This window comes from Elgaria multicarinata, chromosome 4, assembly GCF_023053635.1.
Source record: "Elgaria multicarinata webbii isolate HBS135686 ecotype San Diego chromosome 4, rElgMul1.1.pri, whole genome shotgun sequence".
NCBI classification, from domain to species: domain Eukaryota; kingdom Metazoa; phylum Chordata; class Lepidosauria; order Squamata; family Anguidae; genus Elgaria; species Elgaria multicarinata.
The window spans coordinates 76,531,517-76,549,246 of NC_086174.1; positions in this window are offsets into that span (position 1 = coordinate 76,531,517).

Sequence of the window (17,730 nt, forward strand, 5' to 3'; positions counted from 1 at the left end):
CCACCCATAAATTAATGCATAGGAAGTGATAATGCCTCACATGGGCAGCCTCTCCCTTTAGTAGAGGCTCCCTCCTTCTAGGATTCTGCTGGGTCTTACAACCTGACATATCAGTGGGTTTGTTTGCTATAGGAGTCCTTTAGTTAAGCGGTAAGCAACTTGTGGCCCTCGAGGATGTTTTGGCCTAAAATCCCCTTAATCCCTCACCATTGGCTATTTTGATTAGGGCTGATGGAGTTATAAGCCAAAAGAGACAGAAGTTGCCCACCCCCAGTTTAGGTCTTAAAACTTCAGGCCAAATTTGAGATTGAAATTATTTAAGGAGACTGTATAAAGCAGTAGTGTGGCTCCTGCCTCTTATATATCACTTTCATACTGCTTTCATAGTGGAACATCCTGCTTGGTGTAGATGAGCCCTCGGAGATGATATTGCAGAGCTAATTTTTTTTAATGTTGATTTTTTAAGGGCCTGTTATGGTCTCCGGTTAAACTAGTTTTGCAGGTTTTCTAAGGCTTCAAGCTGTACCCTGGAAAATCCAGACCAAATTCCTGGGAGGAGGATTATCACAACTGCAACAAACATCTATATGTTTTTGTATCACTGTTGTTAGTGCATATAGAATAATGCCCATAATGAGTAACACTATTTTATTTTATTTGTTTCCAACCTTCCTACCAAAAAATGGCACTCAACAGGCCCCGGGCATTTGTCATTCAGTTTCTATTGTTTGTCTGTTGTATTTTAAAATCTTTTCACTTGCTGGTTTTTACTTTGGTTTTATACTGCAGTTTCAAACTTTTATATTCAGTTTTTATCGTGCAATGCACTCTATGTGGGGCTGCCCTTGAAAATGACAGTAGCTAGACTGCTGTCTGGTACATCCCACAAAGACCATATAACAGCTTTTAAAGGAATTGCACTGGCTGCCCATATGCGTCTGGTCGGAATTTAAGGTGTTGGTAATGACATTTAAAGCCCTAAACAGCACAGGACAATCTGTTGGAGGAGCTCTCCTCCACATCCCACCAAAGCAAGATATACACTTGGGAGAGGGCTTTCTCTATTATGGAACCCCAGCTGTGGAATGCCCTCCCCTTGCTGGTATCGGCACTGGCACTGGCTTCATTTCGGCGACAAATTAAAACATGACTTTTAAACAAAGCCTTTGATAGCTAAATTCACCAAGATTCCACATAGTTTTAGTTGTTTTAATGCTACTACTTTTAAATTCTATACTGGTTTTAGCTTGATTAATGGTTTATTTTTAGCTGTGTACATTGTTTTATACTATTTGCATGATTTTATCTGTACACTGCCCTGAGATCCAGTGATATAGGGCGGGTCACAAATATTTTACTAAATAAATAATAAATAAATGCTGTATTTCATGGTTTTAACTGATGTGCCCAGACAGCTTCGAATATTGGGCAGTACAGAAATAAATAATAAACGAATAAATAAATAAATAAATAAATAAATAAATAAATAAATAAATAACATACTTCTTTCTTTACTGCCCAGACCGTTGTGGATGTTCGCATACAACACAATGAGTATTTTCTTCTGTCTGAACACAACTCAATGGAATAATGAAACTGACTAGGCTAAATAGCAACCAACCTCTGGGTTAGTCAATTTCACTCATAGGGGGAAAAACTTCCTTTTTCTTTTTCAAGAACATTATGTTGCCATGTGCCTATTATTTCATGTACTAAAACCAAAACAACCTTTTCCATTTTTCTAATTTCCAATTGCAGCTTTTCCCCAATCATATACAAGTCGTATGGCTGTGTCCAACGTTATATTTCCGCCAGCAGAAGGAATCGAATTTCCACAGCTCCCTGCATACACCCCAGGTCTGCTTTGGGGTGGCTGAGGAGAGCCTCCAAAGCAGATTTGAGGAATGGGGGGGGGGAGGGGCTGGAGAAGGAATAAAACTCCACTTGTGTAACATTGATTTAGCTCATAGGATGATAAAAGCACTCAACTGGGTTGCAAGCAATCCATTCTGGTCTATTTGTTTTCTGTCCTAAAGGAAACATAATTTGGTCCTTTTAAAAAGCCACATTAATGTGTATCAGCTGCAGTTTTGAATTAGGCTCCATTGTTCTTCTCTTCTCTTACATTTGTGTAGCGATCAAACTATCAGTGTTAGTGACATGGATGATTTCACTGATTTTAGTACTATAATTGTGCACATGCTTCCCAGCACAATTTCATCTGGGGAGGCTTTATGGGTAAACTTTGCTCATATGCAGGTTCTGACAAATTTATATTCTTGTGAGTCAAAATTAATTTTTCTCTGGTTCATGCTGGGATGGAGGAGGTCTACCCTCTTCTGTAGTCTTTGGTTTGATTGATTTGGGCTGCGACCATCTGTATTCCAAAGGAAACATAATTTGCAAAGCCTTGCAGAAAAAAAAGGAAGCACCACATTTTTAATCAAGCCATTGGTGGAGTATAATCTATAGGCTCCCTTTTCGAGCATATGTGCTAAAAATGTGTTCTTGGAGACTGAGAGGCAGATGTCCAGTGAAGAAGCAAAAGATCTCCCCCCCCCCACTTTTGATTTCAACCCGCTCCTTCAAAGTAGAACCCACCAGTTCAATATTGTCTGAGGGAGAGAGAATTTAGCCAACCTTCTTTAAAATAACTTGCTTCCAATGTAGCATTTTTAGAACTCAGCCATTGAAAAGGAGGTCCTGCTTCATTTTAGTTGAGAGCCAAATTTGGCCAGCATCTGTAACAAATAGCAGAAAGAACATGCTGTGTTCGAGGAGGGGAGGGAAGCAGCGCTGTTAACATTAATTTCCCGTCCAAGTTGTTTTGTATCTGACACAATCCATTAGTCTGCAGAACAAGATAAAGACTGAGCCAATCACTAGTTGCCTGATTTGGTAAAGTCACCTCCATCTCAATTTTGGAATCATTGTTACCAAATGCAATCTCTGCACTCCCTTGCAGACTGCAATGTACTATACTGCAAGTGAGGAGGAAGTGATTCTTCCCTTGCATGATAAAACCTATTAGACCACAAGAAATAAATATGTAATAGAAGGTTAGACCGGATGATCAGGAACACTCTGACTCAGTGCCTCCAAATCATGGAACGTTCAATATTAATATAGAGTCACATTTTCCCTGTGTGAATTGGAAGTCCAGTAGACTGGGGCCAGATCTACGCCAAGCAAAATATAACACTTTGAAAGTGGTTTGAAAACGGTATATGGAATGTGTCCTGGGCTCCAACAGTTGTCAAGACTGTTATAAACAGTTATAAAGCAGTAGTGTAGATCCTACCTGGTTTTCAGTAGACCTAATCATTTTTGAATTTCTATTGTTTTTCCCTTCTAATCCTCCATGCTAAGCAATTTTAAATTTTCATATATGTAAATAATGAAATGTACTCACATGAATGGTGGGAGTGGAGAGAAGCGTAGTCTCTTCCAATTGTACCTCAGCCATTCATGCAATTCTCATGGACATTGCAGGGTGTCACACAGGTCCCTTGGGCAGAGATGTGCTTAATAAAACTTGGCCAATGGCAAGTTCATTGCCTCAACATAGGGGCTGGGTTAACACATCTTGCTAACCCATGATGGGTAGCAAGCTACGCTGGGTAAGTAGTTATGCAAACAACCTACTGTACTCCAGTCAGACGATCAGGCAAACAAGCTACAGAGAGTAGTTTATTTCACCTCCCCTCACCCTCCTCTTCCTCCTGCCCAGCCAGCAGGTATCCCAGCTTCCACTGGGGCAGGAATAAAGGTCACTTGAGAGGAACAGAGCAGTGTTAGCGTTTTGGCTGCTCTTACCAATCAGCTCTGTAGGTGACCTCTGTAACACATGCTGTGTGGCAGTAACCCACCATGCTAAGTCATCCTGGATTGTTCCAGAAAATAAACATCATGACCTAGTGTGTTATGTGAACACTCTCAGAGGTTTAATTTGAATTTATCAAACAACCAACACAGATTGAGGTTTCAAGCCAATGCAGTGTAGTGGTTTGTGTGTTGGACTTAGATTTGGGGAACTGGGTTCTAGCCTCCACCATGCCATAAAGGTCACTGGGTGACTTTGGGCTGGTCACTAACTCTCAGCCTAATCTACTTCACAGGGTTGTTGTGAAGATAAAAATGGAGAGGTAGAGAGGCACCTTGGGTTACTCACAAGAGCAGAAAACATGGGATATAACTATAATAAATAGCACATCAGAAACAGTATTTCAATAATGAGGTAGTTCACATATTGAGATATGAGATAAGTGTTTAGTAATCAAGTGATGAGCATGTAGGTGTGAACTAGCCCTATGATAAATCAATGATTCACATTTGAAAGGCATCATAGTGGCCTGGTTCTCACAACATGAAAACCCACAGTGGGTTGTCAGCCTTGTTTATTTCAGAGTTGATTGTCATGGCTTCCAAACCCAGCATGGTTTCCTAACCATGGTTTGTTAACCATGCACAAGCAACCCTGAGAATCCATTACTTGTTTTTGGTTTGTTCAGGGTGGCTTGTTTTCAGAGTAGCTTGTCAAGACATGTGAACCCGACACAATAGCTTGTGCCTGGTTTGTCAGAAAGGTCTAACAGAGCTGCCTGGCAAGAGTGGAGAAAAGCACGGTTGCTCTTCATGATCTCGCTAATCACTTCATTCTGATTCTGAGCAGCCCAAAACAACCCTACGTGCAACCAGAAACTGTCAAAGCAATGTCTGCAACTTCCTTCCATGTTACATCTCAAAAGTGCGAGTAAATGCACACTACATGGCTTCAACACCAGTCAGTGTTCGCCCCCCACCCCCCAAATACACACACCTTTGCTTTGTTTACCATCGAGCCTGATGAAGAGTTCTGGAGAACCTCAGAAATTGCACACTATTTTGTGACATTTCAATTGGACTAATAAATAAAGATATTTCCCTGATATGGATTTTGGATTTTTTTTCCCAGTGAGCAAAAATCAACCACTTTGAGCCTTGTCTCAAACCCTCTCCTTCTCAAGACAAAATAGCAACAGCATTGCACCAGAATTCATTTCTCTTTTATACAATAATTATGAAGCAACTCTAACAAAATATTAAAAGACAATCCCCAAATCTCTCCAAACGGACTTTTTTCCCCCAAGGACAGGTAGCAGAGAACAGGGACACTTGGAACGTAGTGTATGCATCTTCATTTGCTTCTGTGCAAATATGGGACACTGGGAGCCCATCTGGCGATGGTTTGAGATCTCCCTGTGCTAGTTCTGCCTGTGGTTGTGTCCTAGACAGCCTGTATTGAAAAGTTATAAACACATTTTTTTAAAAAAGATCCTGTGGGCAGTGTTTTGAAAAACATCTCCCTCCTGCTCTGAAGGACAACGCAGCTCATGCAGCTGCTCCTCTTGCCGCTGGCCTTGTGCTTTTCTCTTTGCCTCTTAATAAAAATACTGATCTGGATAAAAATACTGATCCGTTTCCCTTGCTGCTTGTATAATGAGGGCAGACACTTGGGAAATTTCTCCTTGCCTAAGGAGAGCTCTGTATTCCCCACAAAACAAGACAGTCCATTGGGACTTCAAATACCAGAAGGCATATTCGTTTTGTAAATGCCTTCAACAGTAACCATCAACAATGTTCGGCTCAGCCACGCGCTTATCAGTTTTGCTTAATGCATGGTGCTTCCCCAAAGCTGGTTATGTGCCCTTAACACCTGATCTTAATACGGTAATTAAACGATGCCTACTCTTTTAAAACAGCCTTTTAACATTTTCAGTGTGCCTTATGGGCTTTAGTACAGCAATTGGAAAGCAAGCCAAGGATTTATAATGGCTCTTAAATGTTCAGCGTTGAAAGTTACTCCATTATTTCTATTCATCCATACGTATAAAGACATGTGGGTATAACTGAAAATAGAGAAATTCTTAGGTTATTTTTCCATGAGCTATAAACCTAAAATTTAGTAAACACATCACCCCATCACTAGAAAATTTGGAAAATGAAACATTTATTCATAGAAGTCATATCCTAAAAATGGTTGAGATATTTTTACATTATCTAGGCAGCTGAAACCTTGTAATAGTTTTGTTGTTTATTCGTTCAGTCGCTTCCGACTCTTCGTGACTTCATGGACCAGCCCACTATTATGAGGTAATAGTTTACCTCATAATAATTTAATAATAATTTAAGATTTTGTTCCTGAGTGAGGTAAGCTAAGGTATTTTCTCATTAGCTAGACAGTTGGGCTAATTTTCACTAGGAGCCAGGAATATATCTGCATAAACAACTTGGGACCAGGATACCTGAGAGAGCGCCTTCTCCCCTATCAACCTGCCCAGTCACTGAGGTCATCCAAGGGCCTGCTCCTGGTGGTTCCACATAGAACTATCATCTGATTGGAATCCACCAGAGGAACAGCCTTCAGCATGGTGGGCCCCCTCCTATGGAATTCCCTGCCTCTGGAAGTCAAGCAGTGCTAACTTTGTATTCCTTCTGGCGCCTCCTGAAAACGTTGTTCCAGGAAGCCTTCCCTTAATGACCAACTGCGGGGGGTTTTGCACCTTGTTTCTTTTAAAAATGTACTTTTAACATGTTTTTATTCTATTTCATTTTGTTGAGGGCTCCAAAATTCTCAATGGGGAGTGGTATAAAAATTGTTTAAATAGAATAAATAAATAAATAAATAAAGTGGCCATAATCCAGATATTTGCAGATACTCACACACATACCAGAGTTGTGCATAGTGCCAGTGGCTAAATGATGGCGGGAAAAGGGGAACCTTTAATGCAGCATGTCTTTCCCACAAGATGGTACAATTAATTTTGCTAAAGGGAATGCAGAGCTTCCTCCTCCCATCGCTCAGCACTCTCGAGTGCTTGGGCACAATCTGAAAGAGGAAGGGGCATGGAAGCCTGTTTCTACTTACAGATTATCCTTTCTGGATTGGAACATTACAAGAAATGTTTAAACTTGTCTTGCAGGTATTTCAGTATCTGAAGCCATAATGTGTTCCTCTTCATAATTATTCAAGGAATCAGTGGTACAGCTTGGTAAGTTTAGACCCTGGAACTAATGGCCTTATTGGGAGTGGGGGTAGGACTTTAAACAGCCATGTGTATTGCTTTAGTTGTGAAATGTACAACTAACATTTCTCCTCCTTCGCCCCCACTGCAATCCCATGCATTACAACTGCTACTACATTCCTGATATTAAAGCCCATCCTGTTTGCCAATTCTTGATACATTCAAGGCAAATTGTTTGCTAACCATGAGAAGAAGAAGAAGAAGAAGAAGAAGAAGAAGAAGAAGAAGAAGAAGAAGAAGAAGAAGAAGAAGAAGAAGTGCTCTGAGCATGTATAGTTTTACATTTTAAACTCAGCTTACATCATAGCACCATCATGACTACTGGAATAACATGGGGTTTGCTTCTGCTGCTAAGCACATGCTAAGCACATTGACTTAGGAGTAAGCTCCCTTTTGAGCAGTAAAAAAATAATACAATGAGCATTCATAGAATCATAGAATAGTAGAGTTGGAAGGTGCCTATAAGGCCATTGAGTCCAACCCCCTGCTCAATGCAGGAATCTACCTTAAAGCATACCTGACAGATGGCTCACTAGCTGCATCTTGAATGCCTCTAGTGTGGGACAGCCAACGACCTCCCCTAGGTATCTGGTTCCATTGTCATACTGCTCTAACAGTCAGGAGTTTTTCCTGACATCCAGCCGGAATCTGGCTTCCTTTAACTTGAGCCTGTTATTCTGTGTCCTGCACTCTGGGAGGATCGAGAAGAGATCCTGGCCCTCCTCTGTGTAACAACCTTTTAATTGTGCAAGTCTTCTCTTCTCAAGGCTAAACATGCCCAGTTCTTTCAGTCTCTCCTCATAGGGCTTTGTTTCCAGACCCCTGATCATCCTGGTTGCCCTCCTCTGAACCCCCTCCAGCTTGTCTGCATCTTTCTTGAAGTGTGGTGCCCAGAATTGGACAAAGTACTCAAGAGAGGCCTAACCAGTGCTGAATACAGGGGAACGAGAACTTTGTGTGATTTGGAAGCTATACCTCTATTAATGCAGCCCAAAATAGCATTTTCTTTTCTTTTTTGCAGCCACATCACACTGTTGGCTCTTTTTCAGCTTGTGATCTATTCCAAGATCCTTCTCATTTGTAATATTGCTGAGCCAAGTATCCCCCATCTTGTAACTATGCATTGGTTTTATTTTTCTTAGGTGTAGAACCCTGAAGAATAGATGACAGACATGGAGGCAATTAGATTTTGCATATGCTCAAATGAAATTCAGCATCAATTTGGCTTGTGATTTATATCTTTGTCGTCATCATCTAAACATGAGAATCTCTTGCATGCTTTTCTTTCTCAAAATTGCTTTGCTCACCGTTTTGGATATTAGAGTATTGTAGCAAATGTTCTCAAAAAGATAAGTGGTACGTTGTGTTTTCTCTTCAGGAATAAGGACTCAAAATATGAGACTAATACACTCACTGAGGATATTTGGTATGAGGAGGGCAATGAATTCTATATTCACAGCAAGACTTCCATAAACCCTGTTCCAAAAACAGTTCCATTTCCTTCTCGCTCCCCCAAGTGTGCTGCCTTAAAAACTGTTCCTGAATTTTGAGGAACATCAGAAGAAGCTCCCTCTAATGAAATCCAAGGAGCTGCATAACCAGGAGCTCCAGGTCTTTTGAGGTGCGGTGCTGAGAATTATCTTCTGGAGATCTTTAGCACTTTCCCTCCACTAACCACTACAGTTTCCAGAGTGCTCCCTGGTTGTTAAACCACTGTAATGTCTGAAGTGGGTGGGTGTGCTCATACAGTGCAATCGAACCCTCAGTATGCCTATGGATGGGTGGGGACATGTATGTTTTTGGATGTGATCCTTTCCTGCTCCTGAAACGTCTTGTACATTTTTTAAAAGGGCTCCCCACCCCACAAATTTTTTGGATTATTTTTTTTTTAATTTTGGAAACTGATTTAAAAGCAGCATTCTTCAAGCCTGGACCAGTATGTAGTAACCATGGAAATTGAGACAATACAAAAGTGGCAAAGAGCCACCCTTTCCTTCCACCTCCCTGGAAGTCCTGTCAAATGGAGCTCAGCCAGACCCAGCGAGTTTCCCATACTATACAGTCTGCAATAGTGAGGCATGCTGAGGGTGAATTCAGGACACACTTTCAGCCTAAATGTTTGAGTTTGCTAGGGGTGTGTGTGAGAGAGTTTAAGCCAGATTCTTGATGTTACATTAATGCGGTTGTTTTGTGCGTGAATAATGTGTTCTTTGTGCCAAACCACATACCCTGGAACTAATATCTCATAAAAAATGTCTTCCAGTTTAAAGCTAATGGCAGTTATTCAGCAGACAGTGTGATGTTTAGAGAGTTTTAGACTGCTGCTATTACCTCAAGGAAGATGTGTATGTGAGAGAGTGTGTGAAGAGAGACTGGTGCTTGATAACCATATGTGTCTTACAGTGTAACATCTTGCACAGTATTTTCTCAGTTATTTCTCAGGCCACAGAAATCCTTTTCTACTCTCCCATCCTGCCTGCTCCTTCCAATTGACACCCATAAGTATGAGGGAAAATAGCAAATATTTTTCTTTTCATAATCCAGAAACTGGACAGATTTTGACTTCACAATGTAGACCTCTTTTCTCAGGCTTCCCTTTCAGTTCAGCTGTTGGTTTCAGCCACCCTCAAGTTTTTCCCCTTGAAATGATTTTTCTCTTGTTTCCACGACAACTGCTCAGGCTTTTCAGTTATTCATATTATTCTGACAAGGCTGCATCTGAATAGTTAAGCATTCAGCCAGAAACATAATGGGAAATAAAATGTTTAATATATTACACTACAGTCCTATTTGGGGTTTTCCATTTTTTTCTTTCAGATCAAATGCTTATTAGTCTGGGTCCACGGCCATTCTCACAGACAGGATGGCGAAACTTTAGCCTTGCTGCAGTCATCCAAAAGCAACAACAACAACAAGAAAACACACACACACACCAATCAACGATTTGTCCTCCACCACTAGAGAGTTAGAGAATAATTACAGCCTTCAAACAACTATGTACAAACAACAAAAGCAAAAAACTCATGAAACGGAGGAGCATTGTTGCAGGACCAGATGGCAGCCTTTCTGCCGAGGTTCAGCATTTTTTATTTTTTAAAAATAAGCAATATGAGAACGCCTACACTTGAAGGGGAGCACTGAGCCAGTCTAAAGCGCTGGTCAGTGAATAGTTTTAGAAGGGTGAGGAAGGCAAGGGCCCATATTTAAATGGCCTTCTGGCAAGCATGAGCATTGTTTTATTATTCATTTACAATATTTCTGCATTGCTATTCACCAACCATCTATGACAGTTTACAGCAATAATAATAATAATAATAATAATAATAATAATAATAATAATAATATGAAATAAAATACAAACTGAAAACAACCCTGTAGGAATCAAAATACAAATAGGCAGAGCAGCAGCTAATTTTTAAAGGTCAATTGAAACAACACAACAAAAGGATTGTTAAATCCTTTTAAAACATCATCATCATCATCATCATCTAGGATCTAATGCCAGTTGAAAACTTATGACATACATATAAAAAACCCCAGCATTATCAACATTCCCCAAATCTATCACTCAAAATACACACACACAAAAATATCATGTTAATGTTAAAAGAAAACCAACACAATAGTGTAGAATCAAATAATAATAAAATGCTGGGGGTGGGGGACACACACACACAAGTTTTACAAAGCACAGAGTAATCCTATGGTAAACAGAGTTTGTCAAAACTTGCCCCCTGGTATGCTAAATTGCCTATTCATACGCCTTACCCTCAATATTTAAATAGTATAACTAATTTTAAGTGGATATATGCATTTACAGCTCTTCGGTGCCAGTCAATGAACTCAGCAGTGATTCAGGGACGCTACCAACGGATCCCTTTGGAGGAAAGAGTTTGCCCATGTGGATCTAATATAGTTGAAAATTTAACTCACTACCTGCTTGTCTGCCCAATTTATGAAGATGTAAGAATAGCTTTGTTTAAAGACCTAGGTCTTATACCTAAAAGTTCTCATTCATATTTGATTAAATTTTTATTGGGGATACTACTCCATCCATTTCTGAAAAAGTAGCCTGTTTTGCTTTTAAAGCATCAATTTTAAGGAGGAAGTTTTTTAATGATGATGATCAGGTTTTAAGTTGCGACTGAATAGAGTCTATAGAATGATGCTTTTGGATGATTTTAGTCTTGTAATGTAATCTTATATATTTGTAATATATTTGATTATTCTGTTTTATTTGATTATATATATGTTTGTAATGGCTTTGGCTACACAAATAAACTTCTCTTTACTTACTATAGTAAGCAGGGTGGGGTGGGGAGATCTGTGGCAGAGCAATCATCATATCTAAAATCCTGTTAGCTCATTGTGGACAGGGCAGGAGGTGGGCATGGGAGTCCCTAGACTTGTTTCTGATGTATCACTTGAATGGCTCTTCTGGGTTGTAATACTTCAAGACGAGGGCTCTTGCAGTCATCTCCTATACCTTTTGGAAAGCATCTTCATGTTGCTTCACTCACTCCCACAATGGACACATCTACACCTACGGGTGTAGAAGAAGGGAGGGGGGAGGCTCTCATGATCCTCCCTCTGGATTCATACGTGCTGTGCAACGTCCGGGGAGGAAGCAGATGTTGCGGCCCCCTTTTTTGGGGGGGGAAGCAGTGGGGCCAGTTGTGCAAGAGCAAGGCCCTGCTCCAACAAAAAAGTAGAGGGGAAAAAAGATATTTCTCCCTGAAATTGGGCCCCCTCCGTCATCCCAGGTGTTTACAAAGCAAAGCTTTTATTAGATTGTAAGCCTATGCGGCAGGGTCTTGCTATTTACTGTTTTACTCTGTACAGCACCATGTACATTGATGGTGCTATATAAATAAATAATAATAATAATAAAGCTAAATAGTTGGTCATCTCTGGACTCCCTTCACATCTTGGGGTTGTGACAGGTCTTGAATAGCACTTACTTTTACTGGATCTACCTTCACAGAATCATAGAATAGTAGAGTTGGAAGGGGCCTATAAGGACATCCCCTGCTCAATGCAGGAATCCATCTTAAAGCCTACTTGACAGATGGCTGTCCAGCTGCCTCTTGAATACCTCTACTGTGGGAGAGGCCACAACCTTCCTAGGTAATTGGTTCCATTGTCGCACAGTCAGGAAGTTTTTTCCTGATGTCCAGCCAGAATCTGCCTTCCTGTAACTTGAGCCCATTATTCTGTGTCCTACGCTCTGGGATTATATAGAAGAGATCCTGGCACTCCTCTGTGTGACAACCTTTCAAGTATTTGAAGAGTGCTATCATGTCTTCCCTCAATCTTCTCTTCTCCAGGCTAAACATGCCCAGTTCTTTCAGTCTCTCTTCATAGGGCTTTGTTTCCAGACCCCTGATCATCCTCGTTGCCCTCCTCTGAACATGCTCCATCTTGTCTGCATCCTTCTTGAAGTGTGGTGCCCAGAACTGGATGCAGTAGTCAAGATGAGGCCTAACCAGTGCCTAATAGAGGGGAACCAGTACCTCGCATGATCAGGCCCCTTGAGATCAGTAAATGGCCAATATATGGTACTTCGGTGATCCTCAGTCTGAGTTTGACCCTATTCAATTTGATATTCCTTTCTCTGCATCTTTTCTGGTTTATGATCATGCTCCTGTTGTGCTTGCCGTAGGTCATCACACTCTCCCACTATCAGCACATCATCAGCTATTGCCTGAATTCCTCCCAGACCATCCAAGACTTATGTCAACCTCTTTTGAAATATCTCAGGGGCAGGGCTGATGCCCATTGACACTCTTAGCTAGCAATATCTCCCAAAAGGTGTGGCAAATGTTGTCAAATAACTGGCTTCTTCATCCAGCTAAATATGCCAGAATCCATTTTTGCCATCACAGAAAGCGAATACTCTTTCTTTTGACAGATCTGGCAATATCTCTTCAATACTGGCAATGGAAAACAACTTCTCAGTGCTTTATTTAAGTGCTTTGGGTCTATGTATATTCTGAGTTTCCCTGATGGTTTTTGGATCACCACCAGAGTGGTCTGTACTTTTCTCTACTGGTTGAATAATTCCCCACTGTTGCAGACTTTGTAATTCTTCTTTCAGAAGCTGTACTAAAGCTAATAGTACTTTCCTGTTGGCTCTCATAACTGGCTTCACACTTGTATCAATCTCTAGTTTTTAAACTTCATCTAGCTTTCCATCTCCCTTGAATGCACCCCTGAATTCCCTTTGAATCCTTTCTTGACTTCAGCTTCATCATCTGAATTTTCCATCACTCCACTATCCATATGTTTGTTAATTTTGCCGTTATCAGTTTCCTAGCCTGGACTGCCTTAAGGACTAACAGTGGTACTGCTCTCTAGATCCACCAATTCTAGCCCACATTTCTTTCTTTGTCTTTGAGGTAAAAATTTTGAGTTTGCATTATCCCATTGGTTTTGAATGAAGAGTGATTATACATTCTTAAAAGCTGATTATCCCCATTCCATTGGAAGAGACTAATGTTGCAACCAGCACCACTGTCTAATTGAAATGCCAATGCTTTATTCCCGAGGCACATGTTTGCACACAATTGTTTATGTTGTCCTGTTGGCTTTTCCTGCAGTGTGTTTACTACTTGAACTGTTACCCACAGAATGTCTTCACATTCTTTAGCACTCTGCGTATTTACAGTGTGCACTCTAGCTTTGGGCTTTTTCTGTGTCACAGTTGTGGCATTTCTTCCCATAAGCTGGGCAACCCTCTTTATATCCTGCATGTTTTCCCTCACAGTACTTGCATTCCTCTATGGTGTTCACTGTTGTCCTTACATCCCATTCCTCCCTCTCATTCTTCTGTACTAGATGGACAGATTCCACCAACTGTTCTTCCAGGCCCCTAATCCTGTTTACGGACAATTCAGCTGCCCTGCAAATCTCCAAGCTTTTCTCTAAGGTCAGTGATCTCTCACATACTTGTGTGCTCTGTATTCCACACACTATCCAGTCCCTTCTTAAGGAGCCTTTAATATTTCCAATGTTGCAACTGGCTGTTGACATCTTTAAACAGGAGTAATATTCTTCAATGCCTTTCCCTATAGCTTGCTTCCTTTTGAAAAAGCTGTATCTTTCCATTGTTTCATTCTTTCTGGGGTTGCAGTGGGCATCAAAACTAGGGTGACCATATGACCGGATTTGTCTGGATTTTTGATGACAAATCTGGGAGGGGGGAGGGGAAATCCGGATTTTTCCAAAGAGCAGCTCTAATGGGAATTAACAAAAATGCTTATAACTCCGTCATTTTTTAAGATAAAGACATGAAATTTGGCACGATGGTAGCTCTTATGAAGGGCTTTAGTCATACCAAATTTGAAATAGATCCGTTCATCCATTGATTTTTTAGATTTTTTTTAAAAATTGAGGTTTTAAAATTATTATTTTTAAAATCGTCATTTTTAAAGATAAAGAAATGAAACTTCGCACCATGATAGGATTTAGGTAGAGCTTTAGCCACACCAAATTTGAAACAGATCTGTTCATCCATTGATTTTTAGGAATTTTTTAAAATTGAGGTTTTTAAATTATTTTTAAAACTGTCATTTTTAAAGATAAAGAGCTGAAAGTTGGCATCATGATAGCTTTTAGGTAGAGCTTTAGCCATACCAAATTTGAAACAGATCTGTTCATCCATTGATTTTTAGGATATGTTTGGGTGGGCACGCCCCCTTGGTGCTGGACACGCCCTCTTGGGGGCCGACCATGTTGTCCTCCTTTTTGGTTTCCAAAATATGGTCACCCTAATCAAAACAAACCTATTATTGTAGCCAAAGTATGCTGTGCTTGGGGACTGTTTGCACATAGTGAAATGTTTAATTCTCTCCCCCTTTCTTCCATTTTCACAGACTTCTCTTTATCTGCCATTGCAATGTTCACATAGAGATTAAACTCCACTTTCCAGGGGAGGATCTACACTACTGCTTTAAAAGCGCTTTAAAGCACTTTGAAAACGTTTTGAAAACTGTATATGCAGTGTGTCCTGGGCCCCAACAGTTGTCAAAACTGTTATAAAGCGGCTTTAAAGCGCTTTTAAAGCAGTAGTGTAGATCCCCCCCAGGTTTTCCCTTCCTGGGCTAAGTTCTGAGCTTGTACATTTAAATGTGCTTGGTAGTTCCTGACCCTCTATTTTCACCTTCATCTTCTCTCACTACTCACATTTTGTTATTTTTCTCCCAGGATTCAGTCACCACTGCCATCATGTTTCAAACTGGTGGATTTCATCCCCCAGAATCAAACAGACTCCACTTTATAAACAAATCTCCAAGTTTTATTTAAACAAAAGCAGAGGCTTTCTCTACAGAACTCTCTCAGGCTGTGACCCCTCTCTCCTCAGGCCAGAAGCAGTGGGTGTTGCTTCAAGTACTTCCTGGCTCCTCCCTGGAAGCACTCCCTATTCACACCAAATCCAGTGCTACAAGCCACTAATTTATGTTGCAGATGTAGTCAAGGTTTGATTGCCTTTTCCTAACTGTGATTAGCTGGTGTGGTACACACAGAAATTATGGACTGAACTGAGAAGGCCGTTTAAGAGCTTCTCCCAATCTCCAGCTCCTGAAGTCATATTGGGGAAATCTGAAGTACAAATTCCTTGCGCTTCCTGTTTTTCTATGTTTCTGGCTCATCATTTTACCTCCTTCCCTTCCCTTCTCTTCCTTTGGAACTCCATAGAGGAGCAAGCCAATGGAGAATGTTTTGGAGCAGAGAAATGTTAAGTGGGGAAAGGGATTAAGGACCCCTTTGCTTTTATGCTCAATCTTCTCCTTCCAAAACCTCTTTTTGAAAAACCAACAGTACTTTATTACACATTTTGCATGTAAGTTGTAGTTGGCATTTGGAACCCCACAGAAGAAAAGCCACTGACAGTGCAATCCAATATATGTCTAAAGTAAGTTCCACAAAATTCAATAAGGCTTACTCCCAGGTAAATTGGTATAGGATTGCAGTTGTAGGGATTATTTGTAGTGGATGGGATGGGTGGGCTTGGTAGCATCCCCTCCCCAGTTCTCTGCTTTAAATCCCCTACTTGCAAAGTTGTTTTGCTTTTGAAAACTGTCTTGTGGCCTGAGTTCAGCAGGGCTTTAGTTGCAGGTGAGTGTGCATCGGATTGCAGCCTTAGTCATGGCCAATGTTTGCTGAATTATGTCCTGAGGATATAATTTCTTTTTAACAGAACATGCCTCACTTTTTCATTAATTTAATATTCAGCAAAAGGAGGAATTACCATAGCAACCTCCCCCCCTCTTGACTCCTGTAAAGGGGAACATGCAGCTGAAAATGCACACCACACACTTAAGTTCACAAATTTACACACTGTAAACATCTGCATTTACAGATGCAAAAGAAAATAATATAATCACTTTACACATTCTCATTGTTTTGTACTACTATATTATCTCAGAAATAAAGACACACTCTCCTTTGTTCAGATTGGTTCTTCTCCATCCCACTGAAGTGTTGGCAGTTCATGCCGCCCCCACATCTTCAGCTATAAGTTCCTGACAGTAATCCCACGCTATGCAAATGTGTAAACTGAAAATCCACTTTATATTATTTTTAAGTACAGTCCTAGGAATTGAACATTAGAAGAAAAATTACTTAGGGGGAGACACGTTTTTCCACTGCTTTCATAACGATCTTTGTATATTGCTTGAAGCCTTGAAGGCTTTTTTTATAGGAATTATTTTAGCCGAAATCAAGTTGTTTTAGATCTGATAATGGGAACATGGAATTCCACATGCATGAAACGCTTAATAAAACTATTGATTTCTTGTTGAATGAAAGGTTATTTTGTAAAAGAAAAATCAGTTTGGAACTTTCCAAGTCTTTTTTAGACCACCTGAAAAATGTGGTGTGGTGGGGTAGAGAGGTGGAATGGGAGAGCTCAGTATTGTATTTTTTAAAATGATGCCCAACCTCCATTCCCAAGGCGATTGTAGTAGTCAGATAGTGCAGTGAGCCTTGCATTGTGTGGTATTTGCTTTGGTGCACTTGTCTTATCTAAAAAACAAGCAACTTAAATCCCCTCTCCCAAGTTCTGAATACTGTGTAATTCAGTCAGAATAGTGTCTTTATTCCTAGATCTGGTTCCATAAGGTTTTATGGTAGTATTTTGCAGACACAAGAGCATAACGGGTCCTTAGTGGCTGTAGCTCTGGCCATGGTAACACAGGCCTTAGCTATATCAAGTTTTAGTTACTGCAATGTGTTCTATGTGAAGTTTGAAAAGTAGTAGACCTTGAAAGGTGAAGGATGGTGGAGACTCAAGGTAAAGTTTGTATTGAACTTACATTTTTCTTTAAGCAGGCATATATCACAGTCAATAGTTAGTTCATAGTTCAATGGCAGAGCAAAAGTCAGTTTAAAAAAGAAAAAAATATCTCAGGCATCTGGACTGAGAAATACTTCTGTCTGAGATCTTTGAAAGCTGCTGCAAGTGAAATGCAGGTTGCTTACCTGTAACTGTAGTTCTTTGAGTGGTCATCTATGCATTCACACATATGGGCTTTGTGCCTGCGCAGAGACCGAACCGGAACCTTCTATAGCTAAGTGGAACGTTTTAGGTGGGAACCCCTCCCCCACGCTACTGCGCATGTCCCTGGGGTTCCCGCCCTTACCTCAGTTTACAGGAGTCTGACAT